Below are 19965 nucleotides of genomic sequence, written 5' to 3' on the forward strand. Positions count from 1 at the left end.
ACAGTACAGTAAGTATAGTAACTGTAGTAACTGAAAATCCTTTTTTAAATGTGAAATCCAGTTGATAACAATGTTCTCAAATGTGATGTCACTATGTGAGGAATGAAATCGTTTGGGTTTTTCCATTGAAATCTAGAATAAATGTTGTCACCATCAGTCTTTGTTCCACTTCCACATTAAGACTATTTCGCTTTAAGGTTTTAGTACTGCAAAGAGTAGAAAAGCTGTGCTCACTTGTCATTGGTAGGGAAAGGTATGAAATGTTGCAATTCCTTTGTAATCAACTCTGCATACCCTCTGTGCAAATGCAACCAAAAGCTATGAAGTTCATTTTTGTGAAAATGTTTTTTCATGAAGGGAAGAACCATGGCTAATGCCATTTGTTGAGGCTGGAGGTGTGTGTGGTGATGCGGTACTGAAATCCTATTAGAGTTAAATAACAGAGAAAATGCACTTGATAAGCTTATTATAGTGTCTAGCTTCGAAAACACCAGGGGTTAAAACTGCATCATAGCAATAAAAACTTGAAGTTGTGAGGCAGTTAAATTGTGTTTTCCTTATATAACCACATGATCTAGCTACTGAAGAAAAAAGAGCATCATCAAGCGTAGCCTTTTTGTCGCTTAACAATACAGCAAATCTGAAGTTTTACTTTTTTATTTTTAACTGATCATTTATGCAGAATTGAAGACAAAGAAAATATTGGCTACAACAGTAATAAGACTGCAGTGCAGTTTTATTGTTTCAGAGTTGTTCTTACCTTTCTGGGAAGGAAGCAGTTGAAATGCGTTGTTGTGTGAGTATATCATTTTGATATTTTTAATATTGTTCATAAATTAATTAAATCGAAGCAACATCCACAATTTTCTGTCTTGATCTATCTACAGAGACAATTTTGCATAAACCGCTCCAAATTTGAGACAAGAGTTACTTGCAGTGGCAGATCAAGGAAAATAATTTGGGAGGGGTTTCTCATCTTTTTTTTTTAGAAATCCTGGAATTGGAGGAGGGTGGCTTCTTGCTTATTAAGCAAAGGAGTGACTAACATTACTTTCTTCTTTCCTTAAAAAAATTAATGGGAGCTTACCACCACCTAAAGATGAAATCCATGATATTCTGAGGTGTTACGCAGGTAATGTACAACTACTTTTGAAAAACTGCCCCAACAATGAAGGAATTTCTCTCACTTGAAGTAGTCCTATATAGCTGTTGACTGGCTTCAGGGCAGAAATTTAGTAATATAGGAAAACATTTAAATTTACAAACACAGGTACAATTTCTAATTGAATTCTTTTTAGGAACTGAAAAATACTTCTTGCATAATATATTTCAATTTGTAGCAGTCACGGACCCTCTGGGTAGATATCGCAATTTTATCATCATTGCTAGTCATTTCCATCATCTTCTCAAAACCACGAGACCTGAAATGCTTCAGTAAGAGTGTTCTGTTAATTGAATCAGTCTCGTTAATTTAATAATACTGCTGTACGTTGATCGTTAACTTTTAAAGAATACTATAGTAACTAGATCCTCCTTTTAGGTGTTTGTCACATCTGTATTATTGTAACATTTTATGTACTATGACTGTGTATATAGTCGATTCTTCTAAGGTGAAGGCCCACATAGTATATGGGCATCATCCACTTCCATATGTTTCTCTCATGAATTATTCCTTCCTACAATAGATTCAAATTGTACAGAAGTCACTTGAGTGTAGCTTCAAACTAGCCAGTCATGTTATCTGTCCTTAAATTCATAAAGTACTTGCACTCCCTTCAATGCCACTATTTATGTGGACTAAATTGCAAAGATACTTGATTAGGTATTCAACCCACTTGCTTAGTCTTTAATTTTTTAGATTATACAATATAAGCAATTAACTTGACTACTCAAAGAAATCCAAGTTAGACTCTCCCTGCAAAATAACTTTTACTTATCCAACAATAGTATGTAGTACATTCAAAAATAGTACAAAATTCCTTCGCATAAACACATACCAATAAATGTTACTACAACATAGTATGAAATGGTATAAATCATCATACCATATTCTCATTTAATTAATTAAATCTATAAAATGTACTGTATTATATTCCATGGAATTTTCATTTATAATTTATTTGTGAATAGAGAGAGTCATTTATTTGAATAATATTCTTAGTGTAAACTTCTTAGGAGATTGACATCATTCAATTACAGCATGCCTCTCATAGTGGAAGGAAGACTTGGAGGATGTTCATTTTCCTCAAGCATTTTAATCACCATTAGGATTGCTATTTCCAGTGGACTCTTTGTGTTTGAGCTAATTGCAACAAGAAACTGGCCAGTCTCTGTAGTAGGAAAAAAGTGGTTTCTCCGCACAGGATAGACAAGGGTACAAAGACCACAGTAATTACTATTAAATAGGCGTTCCTCTGTAGTGTGTGGGGAAAGCTTTCTTTACTATACAGAGGACAGTGAGTACTAAGGCCATAGTAAATCTTGATACTCTTTCCAAGATCCCCCTCTCCTTCACACTTCATTAAACTACACCACATAAATGCTCACCACTTAACAGATAAAATAAAATATTTACTTGACTTAAATGTTACCATTCCCCACAAGTCTTCGTGTTATTCAGTCCATAACAACACACCCCGATAGGTGCCACCCACTCCCACCAGACCATGAAAGGTCCTTAGCCCACCACAGGGGGTCAATGTTGCTTCACATCCGTGGTGGTAAACCTGAAATTTGCCCCACACGTGATCCCTGGGTGGTGCTAAGAAGGCCACAAAACTGGCAGCCAGACAATCTTTCTAGATATCCTGGCTATTCGAGAAGTACATAACTGAGAGGAAATGACTCATAATCATATCAAAAGCCCTTCTCAGGGCCAAACATCAAGGAAACTTGGAACAAGTATTAAAATATGCCAGCTGAATATTGAGGATGTCAGTGAAACCAAATGCAAAATTCTTCAAAATTTATTGACTAAGCACGACAGTGATGTGGTAACCCTACAGGGAACCCATACACATAATGAAGATCAACTACGCTCCGGAGGAAAAATACCAGGATACGATACTGAACCATTGCAACAAGGCACACCGATTTCAATACAATGGAAGAAACCCTGACATCCAATCTGTCTGCCCTGGCAGCGTACTTCCGTAAATGGAGGCTTAGGCATAATGCAGTGAAGACAGAAGTAACTTGCTTCCTCCTCAATAACAGAAAAGCTGACAGAGCCTTGGAGGTATACTTTGACGACACACGCCTCAACCACAACGAGGAGCCGAGGTAACTGGGGGCCACATTAGACAGAATATAGTCATTTAAATCATACCAAACAGCTGCGAAGGTGAGAACAAGAAACAACCTCATCCATAAACTCTGTGGAACCACATGAGGATCAATGGCGACAACTCTGAGGACGTCTGCGCTGAGCCTCATATACTCTGCGGCGGAGTACTGTGCATCAGTATGGCTGGACAGTAGCCGTGTGAACAAAAGTGATGTTGAACTTAATGACACCATGCTCATTATTTCAGGAATTGTTAGGTCTACACCTGACATATGGCTACCTGTCCTGAGTCATATACCACCCCCAAAAATGCGACAAGAAGCAGCCTTGGTCATGGAATACAACAAGATCAAAGCAAACCCTGAACTACTGGTACACATAGATATACCTGATCCGAGTATCAAGAGCCTTCGTTTAAGACATCCTCGTCTTGCTCTCAACAGCCTCACTGGGGCTGACATCAGCTCTTGGAGAAGAAAATGGTTACAAAATGCCCCAACAACTTGCCACCTAATGGCTTGTATTACTAAGGCAGTTCCTGGGCTTGATCAGCCCCACAAGATCTGGTCAACTCTGAACCAACTAAGAACTGGTTATGGAAGATGTACTAACTCACTCCTCAAATGGAGACTGCTGTCTTCGCCAGCATATGACTGTGGCATGCCTAAACAGACCATCTAACACATCAGAGATGAATGCAGTGCCACAGTGTTTAGTGGGAACTTGGAAGAATTCCTCATGGCGTCCCAAAAATCAATTGAATACGGTACATACAAGGACTAGATGTTTGTCTGTGGATATATGTCATGTTATGTAATGTAAAATAATGTGATCCAATACTGAAAAGTACTTAAATGCCATACGCTAAATTAAATAAAATAAATAAGCCCACTGTACAATAATGCTTATCTAGTAAGCTTATCCATTATGCGTGTTTGAGAACCCAGGAATGTTTATTCAATATAAATACGGAAAACTGCAACCAATCGTTTATAGTTATTGGTTCTATGAACCATTTTTTGGAGCTTTTCAGGCCCATGTTCAGATGTTGTATAGGAGGTTACATAGCTATTTCAAAGTGTAATGCTGAGTGCTGGTTCTGTGACAAAAAAATCGAACATGCTTTACTACAGTACCATGAGAGTTCTTTATATGCTGATTTGGATCCAACATTTAATTCTGTACTTACTGTGACAGTATGGGTGGCTTTTGTAGTTAATGTCCATCTGCAGAAATATGTATACCTTTATTATATCATACCAACCTACTATACTGGTTCTGATATGAACATAATTTCAGAAACATATGTCTGATACTGCTGAAATGGCAAAACTGGAGGAAGCAATAAGTTAAGAACAATTCAAGTTCAACTGTGAGTGTTGAAACTTCCTGGCAGATTAAAACTGTGTGCCGGACCGAGACTCGAACTCAGGACCTTTGCCTTTCGTGGGCAAGTGCTCTACCATCTGAGCTACCCAAGCACGACTCATACGTCGTCCTCACAGCTTTACTTCTGCCAATACCTCGTCTCCTACCATCCAAACTTTACAGAAGCTCTCCTGCAGACCTTGCAGAACTAGCACTCCTGAAAGAAGGGATATTGCAGAGGTCCCAAGTTCGAGTCTCGGTTGGGCACACAGTTTTAATTTGCCAGGAAGTTTCATATCAGCGCACACTCCGCTGCAGAGTGAAAATCTCATTCTGCACACTGTGAGTGTTGATCATGAAGAGGGAACACAAAGCAAATGAGGTGAAGGACATCATTACTGTGGATAATAAGTGGACTAAAGAGGGTGAGTAATTAAAGAAAACTATTATACCTGCTACCAAAAGCATGTGAAACAATTGTTAATCAGATCAGTGTGGAACTGTGATCAAAGAGTGAAGAGAAATTTTGGAGAAAGGAACTCTTATTGATATTTGTTACTTTCTACATGTTCTTTGTATGAGCTTAGGTGAATGTAAGGGAAGATTAACTCCATGAAGAAACACAGTAATATTTTTTTCTTATGTAATGGAATTTCTAGAGATTTTCTGTATGCAAGCTAGAGTGAGTCATGTTTAAAAATTTCACCCAAGGAAATTTTGTTGAAACTCAGAGATTAATAATGTTTGCAATACTCCACTGTGATAACTGTCTAAATATATCACTATGCTACTGTTAAGTTTAAGAAGAAAGATATGCAACAATTTGTATTCTTAAAAATAACTTACAGATGATGTCTGAAAGAGCTTCAATGAAAAAAAATTCTGTTTGTCATCAGTGTTAAATATACATCATGTGAAGTTAAAGTGTTTTATTCAGTAGGTAGCATACTTTAACAACAGAAAATAAGGGGTCCCTTTAAAAAATGATACCACGGATGAGGTGAGCAGCAATCTGCAACTGTTTGCTGATGATGCTGTAGTTTATGGGATAGTATCATCGCAGGCTGACTGTAGGAGGATACAGGGTGACTTAGACTCAATTTGAAGTTGGTGTTACAAATGGCAGCTTGCTGTAAATGTAAAAAAGTGTAAGTTAATGCAGATGAGTAGGAAACTCAGCCCTGTAATATTTGAATACTGGCATACTGCTTGATACAGTCACATTGATTAAATGTCCAGGCATAATGCAGCAAAGCTATATGACATAGAACATGCATATAAGGATGGTAGAAGGTGAATGGTTGACTGCAGTTTATTGGGAGAATTTTAGGAAAGAATACCTCATCTATAAAGCAGACTGCTTACAAGACACTTATGCAGCCCATTGTTAAGTACTGCACGAGTGTTTGGGATCCCCATCAGATCACATTAGAGGTAGACTCTGAAGCAATTCAGAGGTGTGCTGCTAGATATGTTACAATTAGTTTCGGTCAATATGCAACTGTTACAGAGATGCTTCACAAATGCAAATGGGGTTCGCTGGAGGGATGATGACGTACTGTTTGTGAAACACTGTTGGAAAAATTCAGGTAACAGACATTTGTGGTTTATTGATGAACAGTTCTGTTGCAACCAATATAAATTTTACATAAGGACTGCAAAGACAGATAAGAGAAATTAGGGCTGATTCAGAGGCATACAGACAGTTTTTCCTCCTTCACCATACACCATAAGGTGGCTTATGGAGTAAGGATCTAGATGGAGATGTGGATAAGACTCAATTTCTGATGGGGAAATATTTAACTCCTTAACATAATGATTTTTTTTAAAGTTATGTTCCAAAAAAATAATATTTTTTATTAGTGAAAAACAGCGTTTACTGAATGATATTACATATGGACATAGAAAGGTAGCTTTTAAAGCTCAAAATAATAAGTTTCACAAGTTTCAAGAGTACCAGTAATAAAATCCCAAATATACTTGTGCACTGGACTTTTTGACTAAAATATCCTGAAACGTGAAGCCATTTTTTTAGATTCTGTGTTGCTATGAAGACATTCATAGAACTGATTTGCCTCAATGGGCAATGACTCCACCACCTTCAGTGCGGACACACAATTATGTCCAAACTGCTATGGGAATCTCAATGTAGCAAGCATGGAGGACATGGTTGGAGAATGCAGGTAGATGATGCATGTGGGAGAGTGGGTTGGCCGGGAGGCATGCCAAGATAGTCTGAATGATTCTGTTAGAGACTGTGTCTGGGTGATGCAGTGGTTGATGCAACTGCCTAGTAAGCAGGAGATACTGGGTCTCAATCCTGGTCTGATACACATTTTCACTGCTTGTCATGGATTCTGCATAAAGTTCCAATGCCTGTGACATCAGTAATCCCTTCCCTCTCCTTTCCTTTCTCCCCCCTACACTCTCAATTTATATAATGATGAACTGTCATCACTGTCAATCTGTAACGAAGTAACATCACATTCTTCTGCACTTTCTGAGCCATTAAATTCAATGTCAAATTCAGGATCACTATAGCCATCCTTTTTCAGAAGCATTGCTGAAAAAACAATACAGCAAGAGGCTGAAAGCGCACATTCTGCTGTCGAGTACCCAAAGCTGCACACACTAAGGACAATACGTAATGACAACCACTTCAACATGACAGCAAGGCTGCAAATGTAGGGCCAGATGTTCTTTAGTGGATGAACTTTTAACTATCAGTGCTGAAATGGATGTAAGTGGAGTTTTATTTTTTTGAAGGCCTTTTATTAAGTTGCCCAAGTATACTCAGGATTTAAGTTTCTGCCGAAATAATAAAAATGAGATTGCTCGGGAGTTTTATGTTAAGGGTCAAGGAGTCATAAAAAGTTTGGTGCTTGGCCAGCTATCCTTGATCTACATTTATGATTTGCACAGGGTAATGTAAGACTGTTTGAAAACTATGATGTTTGCTGATCACACAAGTAAACCGATAAATGGTACAACACATCCATACCGGTTACAGCCGGGAGAATAATTTAATCTTAACCTTTAATCTTATGAATTCTCATATTATGTGATTTCATACAAATAAAAATGACCTCGCAGGTGCCAGAAGTAAGATTCATGGCACACATTGCATGAGCCTCATTGTGCAAAGTGTCTAGGTATCTATATGGATAATAATCTGAGATAGCACCTGCATATGGAAGGCTAACCAATAAACTCAGTTCTGCCTGCCTTGTACTTACAAGTCTCTCTCATTGTTGCACTGCAGACAGGATGCTAGCACACTTTCGCTGAATGCCGCTTTGTGGCACAATTTTTTAAAGTGAAAGGAAGAATCTATTCTACAGAATCATACTGTAAGATTGTGATCAAATGTTGATATGTGACCATTTGCAGAAGTCTCTTCAGGGACATTAAGATTCTGAATCTTATGTGCCAATATATGTACTCTGTAATGGTATTTTAGATTAGTAATACAAGTTAGTTTAGCATCAACTGTGCAATTCACAACCACAATATTAGAAGCAAATCTAATTTCCATATAGACTGTACAACCCTTTCTAGGGCTCTGAGTAGAGTTTTATATTACGTTTGAAAAGTTGTATTAGTCTGTCAGTAGTTATAAGGCAGGAAATCGTAAATTCCCAGAACTTCAAAAACCAAGTAAATGACTGTCTTACTTTCCATTCCTTCCATAAATTATTCAGAATATTTGAATTCAAAGGATGTGAACTCTGCATAACACTGATGTTTGCATTGAACTGGTGTTGACTTTTCTTATAAATGGACAGATGACAGTGTTCTATGTAAAGCTACATAAATGTTTTATTTCAAACAATGGAAAATCCAGGATGGAATGTACAATACCAGAGAAGGAAAGTTGCTACTCACCATATAGTGGAGATGCTGAGTCGCGAGAGGCACAACAAAAAGATTCACACAATTATAGCTTTTGGCCATTAAGGCCTTTGTCAGCAGTAGACACACATAGACAAACGCGCACACACACACGAACACATGCGTTTGCAATTAAGAACAATTAATAGGAACTATGTCAGGTTGAGAATTCTTCCAAAATGTAGGACCCACCAAAAATCATTAGTAATCCTGTGGCTATGCACTATAAAATAATTGGTGTTGTTGTTGTCTTCAGTCCAGAGACAGGTTTGATGCATCTCTCCATGCTACTCTATCCTGTGCAAGCTTCTTCATCTCCCAGTACCTACTGCAGCCTACATCCTTCTGAATCTGATTAGTGTATTCATCTCTTGGTCTCCCTCTACGATTTTTACCCTCCACGCTGCCCTCCAATACTAAATGGGTGATCCCATGATGCCTCAGAATATGTCCTACCTACTGATACCTTCTTCTAGTCAAGTTGTGCCTCACATTTCTCTTCTCCCCAATTCTATTCAAACCTCCTCATTAGTTATGTGATCTACCATCTAATCTTCAGCATTCTTCTGTAGAACCACATTTCGAAAGCTTCTTTTCTCTTCTTGTCCAAACTATTTATCGTCCACGTTTCACTTCCATACATGGCTACACTCCATACAAATACTGTCAGAAACGACTTCCTGACACTTAAATCTATACTCGATGTTAACAAATTTCTCTTCTTCAGAAACGCTTTCCTTGCCATTGCCATTCTATATTTTATATCCTCTCTACTTCGACCATCATCAGTTATTTTGCTCCCCAAATAGCAAAACTCATTTACTACTTTCAGTGTCTCATTTCCTAATCTAATTCCCTCTGCACCATCCGACTTAATTCAACTACATTCCATTATCCTCGTTTTGCTTTTGTTGATGTTCATCTTATATCCTCGTTTCAAGACACTGTCCATTCCGTTCAACTGCTCTTCCAAGTCCTTTGCTGTCTCTGACAGAATTACAATGTCATCGGCGAACCTCAAAGTTTTTATTTCTTCTCCATGGATTTTAATTCCTACTCTGAATTTTTCTTTTGTTTCCTTTACTGCTTGCTCAATATACAGATTGAATAACATCGAGGATAGGCTACAACCCTGTCTCACTCCCTTCCCGACCACTGCTTCCCCTTCATGCCCCTCGACTCTTATAACTGCCATCTGGTTTCTGTACAAATTGTAAATAGCCTTTCGCTCCCTGTATTTTACCCCTGCCACCTTCAGAATATGAAAGAGAGTATTCCAATCAACATTGTCAAAAGCTTTCTTTAAGTCTACAAATGCTAGAAATGTAGGCTTGCCTTTCCTTAATCTATTCTCTAAGATAAGTCATAGGGTCAGTACTGCCTCACGTGTTTCAACATTTCTAAGGAATCCAAACTGATCTTCCCCAAGGTCAGCTTCTACCAGTTTTTCCATTCGTCTGTAAAGAATTCTTGTTAGTATTTTGCAGCTGTGACTTATTAAACTGATAGTTCGGTAATTTTCACATCTGTCAGCACCTGATTTCTTTGGGATTGGAATTATTATATTCTTCTTGAAGTCTGAGGGTATTTCGCCTGTCTCATACATCTTGCTCACCAGATAGTAGAGTTTTGTCAGGGCTGGCTCTCCCAAGGCTATCAGTAGCTCTAATGGAATGTTGTCTACTGCCAGGGCCTTATTTCGGCTTAGGTCTTTCAACTCTTCACGCAGTATCATGTCTCCCATTTCATCTTCTCCTACCTCCTCTTCCATTTCCATAATTTTATCCTCAAGAACATCATGCTTGTGTAGATCCTCTGTGTACTCCTTCCACCTTTCTGCTTTCCCTTGTTTGCTTAGATTTGGGTTTCCATCTGAGCTCTTGATATTCATGCAAGTGGTTCTTTTTTCTCCAAAGATCTCTTCAGTTTTCCTGTAGGCAGTATCTGTCTTACCCCTAGTTAAATAAGCCTCTACATCCTTACATTTGTCCTCTAGCCATCCCTGCTTAGCCATTTTGCACTTCCTGTCGATCTCATTTTTGAGACGTTTGTTTTCCTTTTTGCCTGCTTCATTTACTGCATTATTGTATTTTCTCCTTTCATCTATTAAATTCAATATCTCTTCTGTTATCTGAGGATTTCTATTAGCCCTTTCACTATTTCATCTCTCGAAGCTACCCATTCTTCTTCTGCTGTATTTCTTTCCCCCATTCTTGTCAGTCGTTCCCTAATGCTTTCCCTGAAACACTCTACAACCTCTGGTTCTTTCAATTTATCCAGAGAGGTCTTTCAATTTATCCAGGTCCCATCTCCTTAAGTTCCCACCTTTTGCAGTTTCTTCAGTTTTAATCTACAGTTCATAACCAATAGATTGTGGTCAGAGTCCACATCTGCCCCTGGAAATGTCTTACAATTTAAAACCTGATTCCTAACTCTCTGTCTTACCATTATATAATCTATCTGACACCTTCCAGTATCTCCAGGCTTCTTCCATGTATACAAGCTTCTTTTATGATTCTTGAAGTGTTAGCTATGATTAAGTTATGCTCTGTGCAAAAATTGATGAAATATGAAAAAAATTCATGACACAAAAGATCACAAAAATGAAACAATAAAGCTTGAGTGGTTCTTTAAGCAAGAAAAACTGGTTCATTTGCTATCATAGAACATTAAAGGGCAATCTCCCAAAACAACATGTGATAATGGCTACCAACCATGCACAAAGAAAAATCTCACTCAGATGTGCACAAAACACAGGGGCTTTTTTTAATATGACAACTGAATGTTAAAACTGTAAGCACTGCTCATTATCAGTTACACAATTTATTCTGGAATCTAGTCATGTTCATAAATCTCTGTGCCCTCATCCCCCACACTCACAGAATTGTAGAGAACAAAGAAAACATTGCTAAAAATTCCAAACATCACAAAATTATTCTCAATTTCTGCCTACGCAATGTGTCTGGAATAATTATGTAATTGCTGAAACCTAAGAAATGAATTAAGGACTCAGTTAAACTGAAAGTTACACATTCACAAAATTGCAGCACTAAGGGCTAAACTAGATGTTACCTCTTTGATGATTTCCAGCTGAGTGAGGCTGCTTGCTAGTCACCCACACTGTGGACTGGAAGCTGGCACACAGACAGTATGCATATGCCACCTGTGCCACCTTAACAAAAGTGACAGATCATCACTTGCCAGTGTCTATCCCAGAAAAGTTCCCCTTTGCTACACACAAAAGTTGGCTTAGTTGTCCCTACATTCAGCGAAACTTACCCTAAGTCGAAATACAGACAACAGACATGCTTCCAGGCAGACAATCAGAGGGATGGAACAAGGAAATCATAGAGTGACAATGCAGATATGTGACGATTGCTTTTCTATATCAAATTAAACTCTTAATATGTATCTAGGTAATGCAGAAAATGATTTACATATGAAATAAAATTCAGATATGGTAATTTAATATTGAAATATCACTGTGGCTGCCAGCATATTATCCAGCTGATCATCTTTCCCTCAGTTTGAATTTATAGGAGCACAGAAACATAAGTGACGCTGTTCAGAAACTTAAAAGTTGGTAGCAACCCTGAAAGTCAATGAACCAACGTAATGTAGAAGCTTCACTACCACATTCTACATAGCCACTGTCTGACACAAAGGAGCACTCCTTTCGTGCTTCTGTGCCACCCAGGACTGGAGCAACTGCATCACATTCTCTGTCAGAGTTTCAACTACCTCCCAAAGTGCCCTAAAATGAGGAATATTCTCCTCACTATCCTCCCCATCTCTCCCCCATTGGTATTCTGCCACCAACAGAACCTCGAATATCCTTATACATCAATTTTTCACTCCTGCTCCCAACCCCTTGCTTCCTGGCTCATATCCCTGAAATAGACCTAGATGAGAGAACTTTCTCATACATCTTACGGCTACCGCACACCCCAGTTCTGTCACAGGCATCTCCTACCCCATTGAAGGCAGGGCTACCTGCAAAAGCAGCAGTGTGATCTAGAAATTAAGCTGTAACCATTGTGCTGATTTCTATGTGTACATGGGCTGACTGTGTGCGTGAATGGCCACCACCAAACTGTGGTGGTCAAGAGACAGCTGGACTACCCAGTTGCTGAACATGCTGCCCAGCATGATGTGCTTACAGCTTATTCCATCTGGCTTCTTCATGCCAAAACTAGCTTTTCTGAACTGCACAATTAGGTACTCTCCTTACAATATATCCTTTGTTCCAAGGGCATCCATATGATAGTTTGTAGGGGGGGGGGGGGGGGGGGACCTAGATCTTGCGGATATGGGTATTTTTAATACACCCTAAAACAGAAAAATATGCACCATGAAGGAATTATCCAAATAGGACAGAAATCAATAGGTATGATGTACATGTCCAGACAAAAAAATAATTGCGATGTCAGAAAAATTGGACTTTTTATTCAAGAGAAAGAACTTCACAAACTCAGCAAGCCAATAACCTGTTGGGCCACCTGTGGTCCTTTTGTAAGCTGTTATTTGGCTTCGTGTTGATTGATGTTCAACTTCCTTCTGAGGGAGATCGTGCCAAATTCTGTCCAATTTGTGCATCCTGAGATGGTTGGAGGGCCCTCCCCATAATGCTCCAAATGTTTTTATTTGGGAAGAGATCCAGTGACCTTGCTGGCCAAGATAAGATTTGGCATAATATCCCTTGGGAAGACATCAAACAACTCTGTCAATCAATGGGAAGCTAAATAACTACTTCCATAAGAGTCACAGGTGGACCAGTGAGTTATTAATATGCTCAATTTGTGAACCTAATTTTTCTGAAATTGTAATCGTCTGTTTGTCTGTATATGTACATCACATCCACTGATTTCCGTCCAATTCAGATAATTTCTTCATGGTGATTTTTTTTAAAACCATTTTATTGAAAAAAAAAATCTGACTGCAATATATTTTTTTTCCTTTCCCAGAGAGTTGGGGGGAGGGGGCAGGGCGTGTCCCCCCCCCCCCCCCCCCCCCCAATGTTCCCAGGTATGGGTGCTCTTGCTTTGTTCCCATAACCTTCTTGCCTCAACCTCCATTAGCCCTGTCCTCTACTTGCCTGTCCCCTTCCCAGCTCCCTTTCCAGGACATTAGTCCCTTCACTTCCTTTCTCTCTACTCTCCCTTCTGCTCTTATCTCCTTTCTGGGCCCCAAATCACATCGCTGCACCCTGCCACAGGCAGCACACAATCTTCCTCCACCACTACAGAGTTACCCTCCCCCTCCCCATACCTTGCCTCCTCCTTAAACCACCACCCACTGCAGGAGATTGCTGTTCACCTGAGATGCAATCAGGCCCTGCATGGAGACAGTTACCAGGTATGTATGAGTTATGCTTGTGTGAATTTATTTATTTATTTAGTCCTTCAAATACTACATGTATAGAATATATACAAGGATATTGGGCATGGTTAGGCCTTTACAAGATAAAATACAGTTTGTATTGCATTCCTAAGGACTGGATATTGAAGTAATTTAGCAAAGGATCATATATACAACAAACATTAGATGCAACATACAAAGTAGAATATTCATAATGCATCCTTATTTTTGTTGTTTGGTTTCTAGGTACTCTGTCAGACTGTAAAAGCATGGATCAATTAAATATGCCTTTTGTTTGTGTGTTTTCTGTTTTGGAAGAAGGACTTTATCTTAAAATGTTAAGATTTTAGACCAATCCTTCTCATTGTGCTTATTTGTGACTCAGTGTCTTCTCTATGTGGTGAGTAAGCAATCTACGCTTTCCCTATTATTGTTGTTATTCCATCCTACACTTCTCATTGTTTGATTTTATTGTAAATTTCTGGAAGATGCATAGCAGAGTATCCTTCTAATGGCATCATATGACGAGGTTTGCTGATATTCAATTCACTTGACTTTAGCATGACTGTAGATAAAATAATCTGCAAATCAGGAGTTCAGTCTTATATTCACTATCCTTACGGAAGCTGTGTTTTTGGCAGTTCCAAAACATTTTTATATTTAGTTCAGAAAATTAGTGTTTGTAATTTTATGGCCGGCTGGAGTGGCCGTGCGGTTCTAGGCGCTCCAGTCTGGAACCGAGCAACCGCTATGGTCGCAGGTTTGAATCCTGCCTCGGGCATGGATGTGTGTGATGTCTTTAGGTTAGTTAGGTTTAATTAGTTCTAAGTTCTAGGTGACTGATGACCTCAGAAGTTAAGTCGCATAGTGCTCAGAGCCATTTTTGTAATTTTATGAATTATAAAAAACAGTCATGGGATTTCTTCCTTTAAGTATTTTAGAGATCACATTTTCACCATGTATGAGAAAGAAATGCACAATTCACACAAGCATGTAGCAACTGAAGTCAGTTTTCTTTGCATAGGCTGAAGCAGAATTCACATACTCTGACTTCAAAATAATATTTATTGCATAGTGACAAAACGAAGATCTGTAACAAAATTTTGTCCTGAGTATATTTTTGGTTGAAAATGGGCATCACAGAATGTCAGTTTAGAAACACAGTAATCCCGTGGATGACAAGAATTTTTATTCAAGATGGTAAAGAAGCACTGTCCAATTAGTGATGTGGGTTGAATGTTGGGCTACAATGGTCAAGGTGGAGTGGTTGTTTACAAGAGTAGGGGTACAGTATTTTTTTTTTTCAACTTTATTCTTCATTGTATGGTTTCTGGCTTGCCAATCATTACATTGCAACAATTACAGAAAATGATGTGTAAAACTTGTACAAATACTTAGTAATAACACAGAAATAAGAGTACATTTTTTATTAAACTTTTAAAGATGCATTCTGCCTTTAAGATTACACTCTGTTCTCTTATCCCACACTACATTTCTCTATAGTTTTTTGTTCACAGGAAAATGAATCTACTAATCTCTAAATGTTTGTAGATGCAGGGAGGTTACTTTGAGCATCTTCTTGGAAGACAACAGTCATAACCAAACTCAGCACTCATAACATCTCAGTTAAGGACGTGGGGAAAAATGAAGAACAAACATTAACAGTCACATTTGTTCTCAATGTTCAGTCCGGATAAGAACATTATGATCTCTTACTGTACTTTATTGCCGCCAGTTCGTGATCATGTGGTTACCATTGCTGTCTCTAGATCAGGGAGACTCTGCTTCAGTTCCTGGCTTCGTGGGAGATTTTGTCTTTTTTGGATCTGAGCATTGTGTTCTCTTCATCATAATTTCATCATCATTGTTGTGTAAGTCACTAAAGTGCATCAAATAAACAGACCTGCATTAGGCAGCTGAACAACCCAAGGTGGGGTCTCCCAGCCAATATTTCCATACAGGCATTTTATTTCATTGTGCCTCTTTTTCATGTATTCCTTGTATCATGTCCATCAAATCCTATGAACTTAGTTATAATGCACCATTTACCTAACAACGAATTTAGAAAATACATAATTCATGCAAGTTTGGGGTAATGATCTCCCATTATCAAAAAATTCATCTAGAAAATAATTTGGTAACTGCGTTTGGAAGATGAATCATTGTGTTGAATGCAGTGGTGGTGATCTTTCTTTTCAAATGAATGGTATGTTGCACTGAGTGAGGTGGGGACACTGTTTTAAGATAAGTCAATAAATTGATCTACTTATTGTAGCTATTTTGAGACCTGTTTTGGAAACAACTGAGAGCATAAAACTTTGGTCCAGCTGATTTCATCTTAGTTGAGCAACATAGTATTAGGCAAGGAAATTATAAAAAATAATATAAAAATGAATGTACTATTGCCTGTTATAGAATGTGCCTTAAAATTATGATTTCGTTTTTTTTTACAATGCACCAATTCACTACTGCCTACAGTACAACTAGAAGACAATGTGATGTTGGACACTGTTATATCTATTTATTAAAGTATAAATTATCAATATATGCTTGTCTTTTGTGAGTTAAAAGTGAATAAATACAGCTACAATACCCAATATATAATCAGTTGGAATACTGGATACACTGAAGGTGAAAAATATGTCCTCCTTCAAAATCTTACTTCCTTATTATCAGAGCTATTCATCACTGTCATTCTTTCAAGTCCACCTGATAACATTACAGTTGACAGTTCATGATAATGTATATGTGAAGGATCATTTTTTAAGCTTAGGGAGTCTTATAAGCTAATTTATCTTATTGTGTAAAGGATTAGTAGAAACAAATAAAGTGATACAGCCATGAACTATTCTCACTGCAGTCTACAGAAAACATGGTGCTGTGTAGGACTGTTCTGTATGCAGTGCTTATTACTCTGCCCACAGTTTACCAAGCTTTTCCATACCATAAATCAATTAAGGAGGCATCATGTGGATATGATGTAAGTATATTTGCCTCTTTCAGAAATGCTTAATTGCTATTTTTATTGGTCTACGTTTTAATGCCTGCACTCTGAGAGAAAATGTGGTACATATAGCTGGATTTATGTAGCTGGTACTAGTGTGACAAAGGATCTGTATTGCCTGCTCAAAACTGAACTTATTTACCTGTTTTAAAGTACATAGCGAACATAATGTAGGAGTAATGGTAATGATTCACCGAAAAGTAGAGATGTGCCAGATGAGTACACAGTCTTGGGACTGCAATTCTGCAGATAGACTATACTGAGAGGTTATGTCAGGTGGAGTGGGAGAGTGGGAAAAGTAGGCAGGAAGTTGAAAAGAGCATTGGGGATTAGATTAGATTAATTATTCATTCATTCCATAGGCCCATAAAAGAGGGAATCCTCCTTGGTGTGGAACATGTCAGATAAACACATTACAAAAATGTAAATAGAAAAACTTGAATTTCATTAATTTGCTTTATTTGCAATTAATTATCAGCAATTAATTTGCTGAGTTGCTCCTCAGTCAATAAACAGTAAAATTATGTACATGAATTAAATTTAAACTTCTAATGTTTACAGGTTTAATACTTACATCTGCTTTCATTAAATCCATCATTCAGACATTTGCTAGCTTCTTGGCTATTACAACCAAGTATTGTCAAAAATTAAAGTAAATTATTCATTTCAGTGATCCTCAGTTAAGATCAGTCAGATTATGTACAAGATTTAAAATTAAACTTCCACTATTTGCAGACTTAAGACTTACATCTGCTTTCCATACACCCATCATTCACACAGTAGATAGTTACTTGGCTGTTACAACTGCTGTAGAAATATGGAGTGCAACAACTCAAGCCAACCTAAGTACATTATTAATAATACAGAAAAAAGTTATCAGAATTATTTGGGGTGCCAAACCTCAAGAATCATGTCGGAATCTGTTCCCACAATTAGGTGTGCTTACCATTATAGGTGTATACATATTGCATGTGAAAACAATAAATCCAAATTTCAACTGTGACCTGCACCAGTACGATACAAGGCAAAAGTTCAGATACCATGTAAATAGCTCTATACGAAAAAAATGCGCTTCATGCTGGGCTGGAGCTAGCCAATGCCAACCTTCCTACTAACAAATTAAAAGATCAGATAAAAAGAATTCTAATTGAAAACCCTTTTTATTCCCTAGACGAGTATTATATCTGTATGAAAAGTGCTTCATAAGTATGTCAAGCTCATAGTTTCAAGTAACCTACAACTAATATAATGTTGATAAAAACAAAATTTGTAATATTGTGATTGTATACTACCAAATGTAAAATCCATCAAAATGTAAAATTTATTAATACAAACAAATCTTTAGTTTGTAATTTATAAACTGACGCATTCAGAAGAATAATCTGTATGATGTCCTGAAACTGTATAAGAGTATAAGAGTCTTTATTAGCCATTCGGTATTTTCTTATACAATAAGCTTCATCAATGAGTTCAATTACAGTATATTCTTATAACAATGTATATATAACTCCTATGAATGTTAGTGTAGTACAATAGCACACATTTAATATATTGTTAATTTTACAATAAAAAAGAAAACATTATACAAATTTATATTAAGTGGGGAGTATTCATGTTGATGACATTATGTCATTATCATATACATGTTGATAACACTATGTCATTATCCTAAGATATTGATACAAATATAGAGCACTCGAAATAGGTCTATTATGCCTATATGTTAGATATTGTGTTTCCAAATTTAGGCCCTACTACAGGCACAGGTACCTTTCTCTATGTTAAAACAGCAAATCTGTCATATTACAATCTTTATATTCATCAACTGAGTAAAATGCTTTGCCTTTGAGCCATTGACCCAATGTTGTCTTAAATTTATTTTTAGATACTGTTTGTACAATTTTAGGGAGCATATTAAACAGTTCGAGGCCTACATATTTATAACTATTATGTATCTTGGACAGTCTAGAGTATGGCAGATCAATTGTGTGGTTTTGTCTTGTATTATGGGTGTGGACAAATGACCTAAGGGGATATTGAGCTATGTTTTCTTTTACGTGTAATAAGCAATAATAGATGTACAAACAAGGAACTGTCATGATGTTAAGTTTTTTTAAATGTTCCCTGCATGTATCCCTAGGAGATAAACCTACTATACATCGAAGAGCTTTTTTTTTTGCCATCTGAAAATTGATACTGAATTGGGAGAATTTCCCCAGAGCAGAATACCATATGAAAGATGGGGGTGGATATAAGCAAAATATGAATGCAGCAGTAAGTTTTGGCTGACATTATTCCTAAGCTTATAAAGTAGGAACATAGCACTTGCAAGTTTATAACAGACATACGGGATATGTTTATCCCAGCTAAGTTTCTGGTCAATTATCATTCCCAACAGTTTAACAGACTTATTTTCTTTGTGTGATACCTTCAAATTAAAGAATATTTCCTCAGTTTTTGTTTCATTTATGTACAGAGAGTTTTCACTAAACCAATGAACCGATTTTTCAAATATTATATTATTTTTTTCTCACACAGATTTAAGAGTCTGTCCTGAATTGATAAAAGTTGTATCATCCGCATAGAGGACTGTTTTACAGGGTAAATACTGTGGCATATAATTAACATACACTACAAACAGGAAGGGCCCAAGTATGGAGCCCTGTGGCACACCTCTTTTTATTGTCTGTAGGTTTGACAGCTGCCCATTTACACTAACAAATTGTACTCTGTTGCTTAAGTAGGATTCTAATAATTTCAGGGTGTCCTGTTCCATTCTGTAGTGTTTTAATTTCATGATCAAAGTACTATGAGATACAGTGTCAAATGCTTTACTCAGGTCTAGGAGAGCAGCACAAGAGATTAATTTATTTTCAAAGCCATCATATATATCACTAACAATATTTTCAACTGCTTTAACTGTGAATAGTTTAGACCTGAATCCATACTGTGAGTTACTTAACAAGTTATTCCTCTCAAAATAGTGATTCATTTGTTGGTGAACACAGTCTTCGATTATTTTAGATATTATTGGGATTAATGAGGTAGGACGATAGTT

At 37.4% G+C, this 19965-nt stretch overlaps 1 protein-coding gene across 1 annotated transcript in view; it reads left to right on the plus strand.

The window, feature by feature from the left end:
* Positions 1-16776: 16776 nt before the first annotated feature.
* Positions 16777-19965, plus strand: part of LOC124779320 (lysosomal alpha-mannosidase-like) — a 270837-nt gene continuing 267648 nt past the window's right edge. Inside the window, exon 1 of the mRNA XM_047253703.1 lies at positions 16777-16883. The gene's annotated coding sequence lies outside the window, so the exon portion shown is untranslated. The remainder of the gene's footprint in view (positions 16884-19965) is intronic.

The sequence above is a fragment of the Schistocerca piceifrons genome, chromosome 1 (genome assembly GCF_021461385.2).
Source record: "Schistocerca piceifrons isolate TAMUIC-IGC-003096 chromosome 1, iqSchPice1.1, whole genome shotgun sequence".
Lineage (NCBI taxonomy): Eukaryota > Metazoa > Arthropoda > Insecta > Orthoptera > Acrididae > Schistocerca > Schistocerca piceifrons.